This window comes from Hypanus sabinus, chromosome 8 (assembly GCF_030144855.1).
Source record: "Hypanus sabinus isolate sHypSab1 chromosome 8, sHypSab1.hap1, whole genome shotgun sequence".
Classification (NCBI taxonomy): Eukaryota; Metazoa; Chordata; class Chondrichthyes; order Myliobatiformes; family Dasyatidae; genus Hypanus; species Hypanus sabinus.
Genome location: NC_082713.1, coordinates 30,339,154 through 30,347,360, shown reverse-complemented (window position 1 = coordinate 30,347,360; position 8,207 = coordinate 30,339,154). Strand labels below are relative to the sequence as shown.

The 8,207-nt window shown below is 41.6% G+C and overlaps 1 protein-coding gene across 3 annotated transcripts in view; it reads left to right on the top strand.

Annotated features, from left to right (window-relative positions):
* The first annotated feature begins 36 nt into the window (after positions 1-36).
* amot (angiomotin) overlaps positions 37-8,207 on the top strand; it is a 73,398-nt gene continuing 65,227 nt past the window's right edge. For 2 of the 3 annotated variants that reach the window (XM_059976893.1, XM_059976894.1), the window contains exon 1: positions 37-235. The gene's annotated coding sequence lies outside the window, so the exon portion shown is untranslated. Of the gene's footprint in view, positions 236-256; positions 521-8,207 lie in introns of those variants that run through there. The other variant, XM_059976891.1, reaches the window with a different exon arrangement.

The following is an 8,207-nucleotide window of genomic DNA, read 5'->3' as shown; positions in this document are numbered from 1 at the left end:
CCCCTCCACCCACCCGCCGTGGAGTTCAAATGCAACTTTCTTTGTGCGTTTTAGTAGCTGTGAAGTTAGTGCGAGATCTGTGCGCGGTTGCTGTGGTTTCCAAGGGGAGGTTCATTTCCTGCATTCCTGTCATTCTCCCAGAATGAGCGAGAGCAGATTAATAATTATTACCAGCTTGATTCCTGAAGGCAGAGGAAGGAGCTAGATGGGAGACAAGGAGAGGGACAAGAAAGAAGTATGACTTAATTGTTTTATTCGATATTCTTGAAAAGTTGTAGGCGGCAAAGCGTTCTTTTTGACCGTAGGACGGTGTTTGGGTTGGAATGGTTATGGGCAGCATTCCATCCCGTTGAAGGGCTGGCGGTGGGAGAAGGTCGGGAGGCGGCGGTGGGGGTTGCATTGTGGCCGGAGCTTGTTTCGAAGTTAACAGCGGCGGCGTGCCTGGAAGGATGTGCCTCGACGTGGCGATGTGGCAGGAATGATCGCGGAATCCTGGCGGCGTCGGCGACCCCCGGAGTAGGTAAGTTCGGGACCCGCACGCACCCCAGCTGTCAGCCGGGGCTGAGACCGCGACCGTGTCACGCGTTCTCCGTCTGAATAAACTTTGTTCTCTCCCCCCCCCCCATCGGCTTTCCCGAGCTGATTTTATTCCATTGTCCTTATTCCCGCCCACATCATTATTGTAATATTTCTGCCCGGCGGTCTGTCCCCATTTTGGGGACTACCTGTGATCATGCTGGAAAGCACGGAGCGAGAGGTGCAGATAACACATTCCTCGCTGCGCGGAATATCTCGTCGTCGGTTAGCACATGATCTGAATTGCCAATTTGATTTTTTTTAAAAACAAGGAGCGATGTCTTCGCATCACCATTTCACTTGACTACCTGAAGAAAAGTGATAGCAATGGTGACTCCATTCGGTTCAAAACCTCGCAGGATTGAAGTTCACTGGATCTGATTGTGGAATTTGTTTCTAGGGAACAAATATAGTTTAACTTAACATGAGTTGATAACCCTATAATCAGGATAAGAATTAACACTGTTGCTTGCTTTTTTTTCTGGCCTAATTAAAAGCGATTCTGCACTATAGACTATATTCATCCTTGTAACAGATGGAAGGAGAATATGTTTTTGAATTATCACTCAGTGAATTAGAATATGCTGTTCTACACGGGGCTGTCAGTACTAAAGGGTAACAGGAAGTGCATGTCGAGCACAGTTCTCGGGAAGGGTTTTTACCTCTGGATTCTAATGTCTAAGAAAAAAACTAGATATAAAGTGCAATTTCGTTTTCATTGCAAGATAGAGTTGGTGGAAGCAAACAGCAGGAGGACGCGTTGTAAGTTCAGTGTTGAACATTTAAAAGGATTGCTGTTTGCAATCCGCTGAACAAGATGTGCTCTCCTTGTTGGTACTCAAGTTATTTTTTGTAAGATTTGTGGGGTTTTTTTTTGGCATTACGTCCGAATGGGGAAGGGGCAAGATGGGTCAGTGAAGTAGAAACGTTCAGCGGTAGATGGAATCTTTGTGTGAGAACTTTGACAGAGGTCCCACCTGCCTCTGAATTTCGTGGATGGTCTTGCATCCTGAACTGGTTTGTTCTGTCTTGACTAGATGCATGTGATTAAGTTACAATAACAAAGGACTTCAGATTGTGTTTTAGTAAGAGAAGTGGAATTGAAGTACTTGGTTAAGCCGGGGTAGATTTCATTCTTTAATGTTTCCCCTAGTGGTGATGTATTTAATACATTTGGGAAATCTTAGGCATTTTTGGAAGCATCACTGGCACTCTAATGCAGTAATACTTGAATGCTGCTGGAGGTACTTTGTCTGTAATGATACCTTAAACTGGAAGTACAGAGTCCCGAGGCATTTTTTCAAAAGAAATATGGGGCTTCGACCTTGGCATTGGCACCAAGATAGACTATTTGATCATTATGATGTTGATGTTCATGAGAATGTCAAGGTAGAGAACATTACAGCAACAGTGACTACACTTCAGGAATGAGCACTGACTGAAAAGTGCTTTGGAACACTCTGAGAGGGATGTGAAAGATGCTATATAATACATCTTTATTGTGTGTGGTCCAGCCACCCCCCCCCCCCCATAGTTCCAGCATTAACCACGAGAGATCAACATGATGTAAGAAACCCAGAGCAGCAACATGCCTTTTGGCCTCTTGAGCCCGCTTGCTGCTTAATAAAATCCTGGCTGATCTGAGTTTTGGCCTGAACTCCATAGGTCAGATCAGCCAAGATTGCACATTCGGAGTTGTGTGTTTAGTTCCAGGCAGCAAAAGCTTTAATGTTGTTAATAAAGGAACATGTAGGAAACGTGATCTTCAGATTTAAATTAATTGTCAAATGGGAAAGTTTAAAAAGAAAACAGGTTAAAGGTACTTGTAACAAAAATATCAGCTGTAAACAAATTGTGGGAGGCAGCTGAATACTAATTTTCTAAAAGGAGATCGGAGTGCCGCTGCTTCGCGTTGACAGACTGAGTTCAATTCTGAGCTTGGCTGCTGCCTATGTGGAGTTTGCATGCATTTCCTGTGACCACTCGGCCGCCTTCTGGATGCTTTCATTCCAAAGATGTATCGGTTGGAGGCTTAATTGGCCACTGTAATGCAGAGGTAAATTTCGGCATCTGGGGAGATGTTTTTTAAAAAAAAATAGAGGAATAGTGTAAAATGAGTGGTTGATAATTGGCTCAGTGGGTTGAAATTTTCCATAAGACAGAGGCGCAGGACTAAGCCTTCTGGCCCATCGAGTCTGCTCCGCCATTCAGTCATGTTCTTTTCGTCTTTCAGTGACTTCATAATAACATGCAAACTAGTATAATTCCAATAGAATGAAATAAGTTCAGCAGTAATTTTTATGAATGAATAGAAAAATACAAATAAACTAAGACAAATTCAGGAACGTGACACAAGTAAATCAAACAATATATGAAATGTGGAGATACAAGAGATTATACTTGCTGGATCTGGAGCGACCAGCGCTTCGCTGTAGGAACTCGGTGGGTCAGGCAGCATCTACAGGAGGGAGAACAGGAAGGAAGGTCATGCACCGAGTCAGGTTTTGACCTGAAATGTTTGTCTGTTCCTTTTTCCCCCCCCCCCACCTCCCCTTCCCTCACAGATGCTACTCGACCCCTGGAGTTCCCCAAGCAGGTTAAATGACGCTGTATAAAAAATATTGTGCAGCAGAAATAAAATAAACACAGACAATGCATGATAAGGTTTGCTGGCAGATAATTACTGAAAATAGTGGAGAACTTCATAAGGGAATAAGTATTTAAAGAAATAATGGTGCAAATTAGAAATAGGTAGTGGTGAGAGTGAAGAGAATCTAATCGCGGGTTATGATGGATTGGTGGAGGTACATTGAATAATTTGCTTGGGTTTTCATAAAATCTTCCAGTTATATAACCTAGAAACTCACAAAACATAGAACAGTACAGCACAGAAACAGGCTCTTCAGCCCACAAAGTTGTGCTGAACCATCATAAAAGTAAATCAAAAATCCCTAAAAAAACTTCTTTCCTATCCACAGAATGTCCATACCCCTCCATCCTCCTCACATTCATGTGCCCATCTGAAAGCCTCTTAAAAGCCTCTAATGTACTTGCCATTACCACCATACCAGGCAGCACATTCCAGGCATCCACCACTCTCTTATAAAAAATTACTCCTCACATCCTCTTTGAACCTACCCCCTCTCATTTGTAATGCATACCCTCTGGTATGAAGACATTTCTACTCTGAGAAAGAGATACTCTCTGTCCACTCTATCAATGCGTATCATAATCTTATACACCTCTATCAGATCTCCCCATAACCTCCGTTGCTCCAAAGTAAACCTGCCATGATGTCACATGCCCTCTAAACCAGGCAACATCCTGGTAAACCTTCTGCACCCTCTTCGAAGCCTCACCATCCTTCCTACAGTAACTTTTTGGGAAAACATTTGTAGCATCTCGATATTCTTTCACCACGTTTATCTGCTCCTATGTTCACAAGCAGAGTTTCTTTGCTTTTCCTCAGGATATTCCGGTGGGCCTCTGGAGTACAGGTTTTCTCTAGAGTGTATTGGAGAGCTGGGCAGCCTGTTTACACACAGCAAGGTCCATAGTAGTGAATCAGTCTTTGCAGAGTCTGCCTTGTGGTGGTGGTGTTGGTGAAGGAGATGTGTTGGCGTAGGGGCTGAGCTGGGGGGAAAAATACTGCTTTCTCTTTCTCTAATGCCTTGAAATATATATATTTTACAAATGATTGACCCACTAAAAAAGCATTTTTACAGTACTCCAGTGCTACACTGTGGTAGAATAGCTTGTGTGCTTAATTCTTCTGTGGTGGGGGAAGCTGCTTGAGCAAGTAACATTTTAAACAAGGAGTATTGTTAGGAGTGAAACAATATAATTGGAATGTGGAAGTGATTAGATTGAAAACAATAGATCATAAATAATCCAGTAAAGATTCATTGAAATAACCTCCTTGGAGTGGAATTCCAAAGATAGTTCCCCATTGAGACTGTGTATGTCAGACAGCAGTGCACTGTGGATTTAAAGATAAAAGAGGGAAACTGAAGGTCCCTAGGGGGATCATGGTACCATGTACCCCCCCGCGTCATTTCAAAATGTTCCCTAGAAGAGACGTTTAAGATCTTGTTTTGCATGTTTCGAGAAACAGGATGACTTTTTATTGAATGAAATGGGTAAACAATATAATACAGGGGTACTTGGCTCAGCTTTTATAACTTGGTGTTTATCTGCTTTGAGTTTTGATCCCATAGGCTCACTTTATTCCACAGGGACATCAGGCACATGGGAGCACCATTAAGGATCTCCTCCCAGTAACACACAATCGGAATTAAAGAATGTTCCCTTTCCTTCATGATAGTTGTTCCAAATCCTGGCACTTGCTATCTAACAATGTGGGAGGAACTTCATCAGTAAGGCTGCAGTGGTTTCAGAAGGCAGCTCACCTGTTCAAGTCAGGTGGCATGGTAGCACAGTTGTTTGTAAAATGCTAAACCGCATCAGTTGCTGCCCTGACTGTAAGGAGATTGAATGTTCTCCTTCTGACCGTGTGGGTTGCCTCTGGGTGTTCCAGTTTCCTTGCCCATTCCGAAGACGTACGGGTTGGGGTTGGTAAGTTGTGGAAGTGTGACAATAGTTGCCAGCTGCCTCAAGTACATTTTTGGACTGTGTTGGTCGTTGATGCAAATAGCACATTTTGATGTACGTGTAACAAATGAATAGAGCTAATCTTTAAGCCACTTCGGGATGGGAAACATTTGCTCGTCTTCTCAGTTATATCCAGATCCTAAACAACAAATTTAAGGATGGAATTCCACATCTTGAGTTCTGTCCCCCACCTTATCCTGGAGCCTTTGATGTAGACCAACTCTGGCAGTGTTTCCACACCCTCACAGGTCCCAGCAGGAGATTCTTCTGTTCCAGGTCCTAAATTTACTTTATTGTCACCAAACAATTGATAGTAGAGCGTACAATCATTACAGCGATATTAGATTCTGCGCTTCGTGCTCCCTGAAGTACAAATTGAAGTAAATATATTAAAAATTTAAATTAATAATCATAATTAGAAAATAGAAAAGGGAAAGTAAGGTAGTGCAAGTCAGGTCCGGATATTTGGAAGGTACGGCCCAGATCCGGGTCAATAATTGAAGTTTAAAAAAAAGTTTCTTCACTATTTTTATGCCCCTCCCCCCCAAATTACCAGAAAAATATATTATTCTGATTTCTCTATCCAGTCAGTTCCTAATTGTTTGTACATCTAGGATGTGATTCCTGAAGAAGAGGAACAAGTGACCTAGTGGAGAAACTTGGTGGGTTCGAGGAGGAATTTTGGTGATGGGAGGTTGGGGGTGCAGGGGAATGTTGGTGAGCAGTGAACCGGAATCAGGTTTATTATCACTGAGGTTTGTCATGTGTTCTGTTATTTTGTGGCAGCAGTACGGTGCAATACATAAATTACTATAAGTTACAATAAATAGTGCAAGCGAGGGTTAGTGAGGAAGCATGCGTGTCCACACTGTTCAGATGGCAGAGGGGCAGAAGCTGTTTCTAAAATGCCAGTGCTGGTTTTTAGTCCCCTGCATCTTCTCACTGATGGTGGAGAAAATGTTGACTTTTCACGTGAAAAACATATTGGGATTAGGCTCTGGTACGTCATTTCTATCCAAGGTGTTGACAATACCTTCCCTCCCTTCACTCTCTCTTCCCCCCCAAGCTTTCATAGATGCTGCTCAATTTGCTGAGTTTCTCCAGTATTGCTGCAGGTTCCAGCAACTGCAGTCTCTTGTGTCTCACTAATTAAGGAAAAAAATTTCTTCAAGGTATTAGTTTCTCATTGTCTGGCATTTTCTTTGTGCAGCCATGCAGTGCACTGTCTATTGAAGCTTCCTCTGTGGAGGCTGAAACTGCTCAGAACACTCCAATTTAAAATCCAGTACTTGTATGCATAGAACATATGGATGCTTTCTAACCTTTGCCAATATTCACTGCTTAACAGACCTTTGGCCTCCCCTCTGGATAATCATAGCTGATCCACTTGATTAGAAATTGTACAGGTATTTAATGTCTTTTGAACGTGACCCTCTAAATGGTTCTGTTCTTCCATTTATTCAAAGTCCAATCATATTCTACACTCGGAAGATAATGCAGTGCATGATGCAAAAAAAAAGCCAATTTGTGAGCCATTACTAATTAATGTAGGGGCCAGTTACAGGACAATGAATCTTTCTTTGGATTATAGTAGGTGTCATCATCTTTCTCCTGTTTTGACTAATTTTCCCTGTACAGCCATTTTGACTAAAATTCTCATATTCATGTGACTGTTTCAAAGTTTCTGGCTTTCTGGTTCCATTGATTTGACTGATTTTTTTTCTCTTTAACTTTGCGTTCTTCATTTCCACTTTGTCTTAAAGATCTCAGTTGAACTACTTGAAAGCAGGCCTTTCCCACACCAGTCTCTTTGTTTGCTATTCAGATTGACCAGACAATATTCCTTCCTTGGTCTCTGCTAGTCCAAGTCATAATACCCCATTTGCAACATTATCAACAACTATGGTCTTTTTAAGGACCTTTTTGGCTCCTTCTGGAAATATTTATCCTCTGTTCCTCTTTCTGTGTTTGACAATCCAGGCACTCTTTTAATGGTTTGTAAAGTATCCTTGTTAATGAGCAGATGAACGCTTGTAAAGAACTCACTGCAAAATGTGATAAAGCTGCAGTCTGTGAGAGAAAATGACAATCTTTTTAGTTTTTGATAGTCATGTGCTGATCAATTTTAAGAACATCAGTTATGACAGGCTAATGACAACAAATCTGTTGATCACTTCTTAAGCACTTTGTAATAAAATAGTTGCCTTTTACAGCAGTAGGTAAAGGCGAAGGGGAAACTACCACTATCTCTTCTCTAGTTCTGTTTCCCTGCAACTTTTACTCATGCTGTGAATTATTCAGCTTCTTGAAACTTGCTTACCAAGTTGTTCTTTCCATTTGAAGGTTAATTGTTAATAGGTTGTTCAGCTTTGGGGGCACTGCAGCCAAGCATGATGCTGAAGCAGGTCAGGCAGCTTCAATGGAGGGGACTTAACAGTTGACATTTCAGGCCAAGGCCCTTGATCAGGTGTTTCAAGTTGCTTGACCTGCTGAGTTACTTCAGAATTTTGTGTGTGTTGTTTGAGATTTCTAGCATCTGCCAGAATCTCCTGCATTTAACCCAAGCATGAAGCTGTTTGTTCTAAATCTACAAGTGTTTCCATTTTAATGTCATTTATGTGATGGTGATTGGGAACAGGAGTATTTGTTAATCATTTTATTTCATTTTTCGCCCAGTTTGGAGACATTAAAATCATATTGTCATAATCGTATTGAATCCTGATTGTCAGCAAACTTGGTATGGACTTGGGGTGAAACTTGGACCTTTCCTTGACTTTTTTAAAAATCACAGTTATGCCTTAAAATGCATTTTATCAATAGATTAATACTAACATTGAAAATTTAATGCAGTAACATGTTTGTATAGCAAATCAGAAATTATCTATGAAGAAAATGCATCAGTTGATATTGTGGTTAGATTTTTTTTCTTGGAATAAACCTGCAATTCTCTGTAGCAGCATCTGGCCTTCGTCTGATTTCTCACTCCTTGTTCATCACTCTATCATTGAGGTCAGCGAAGG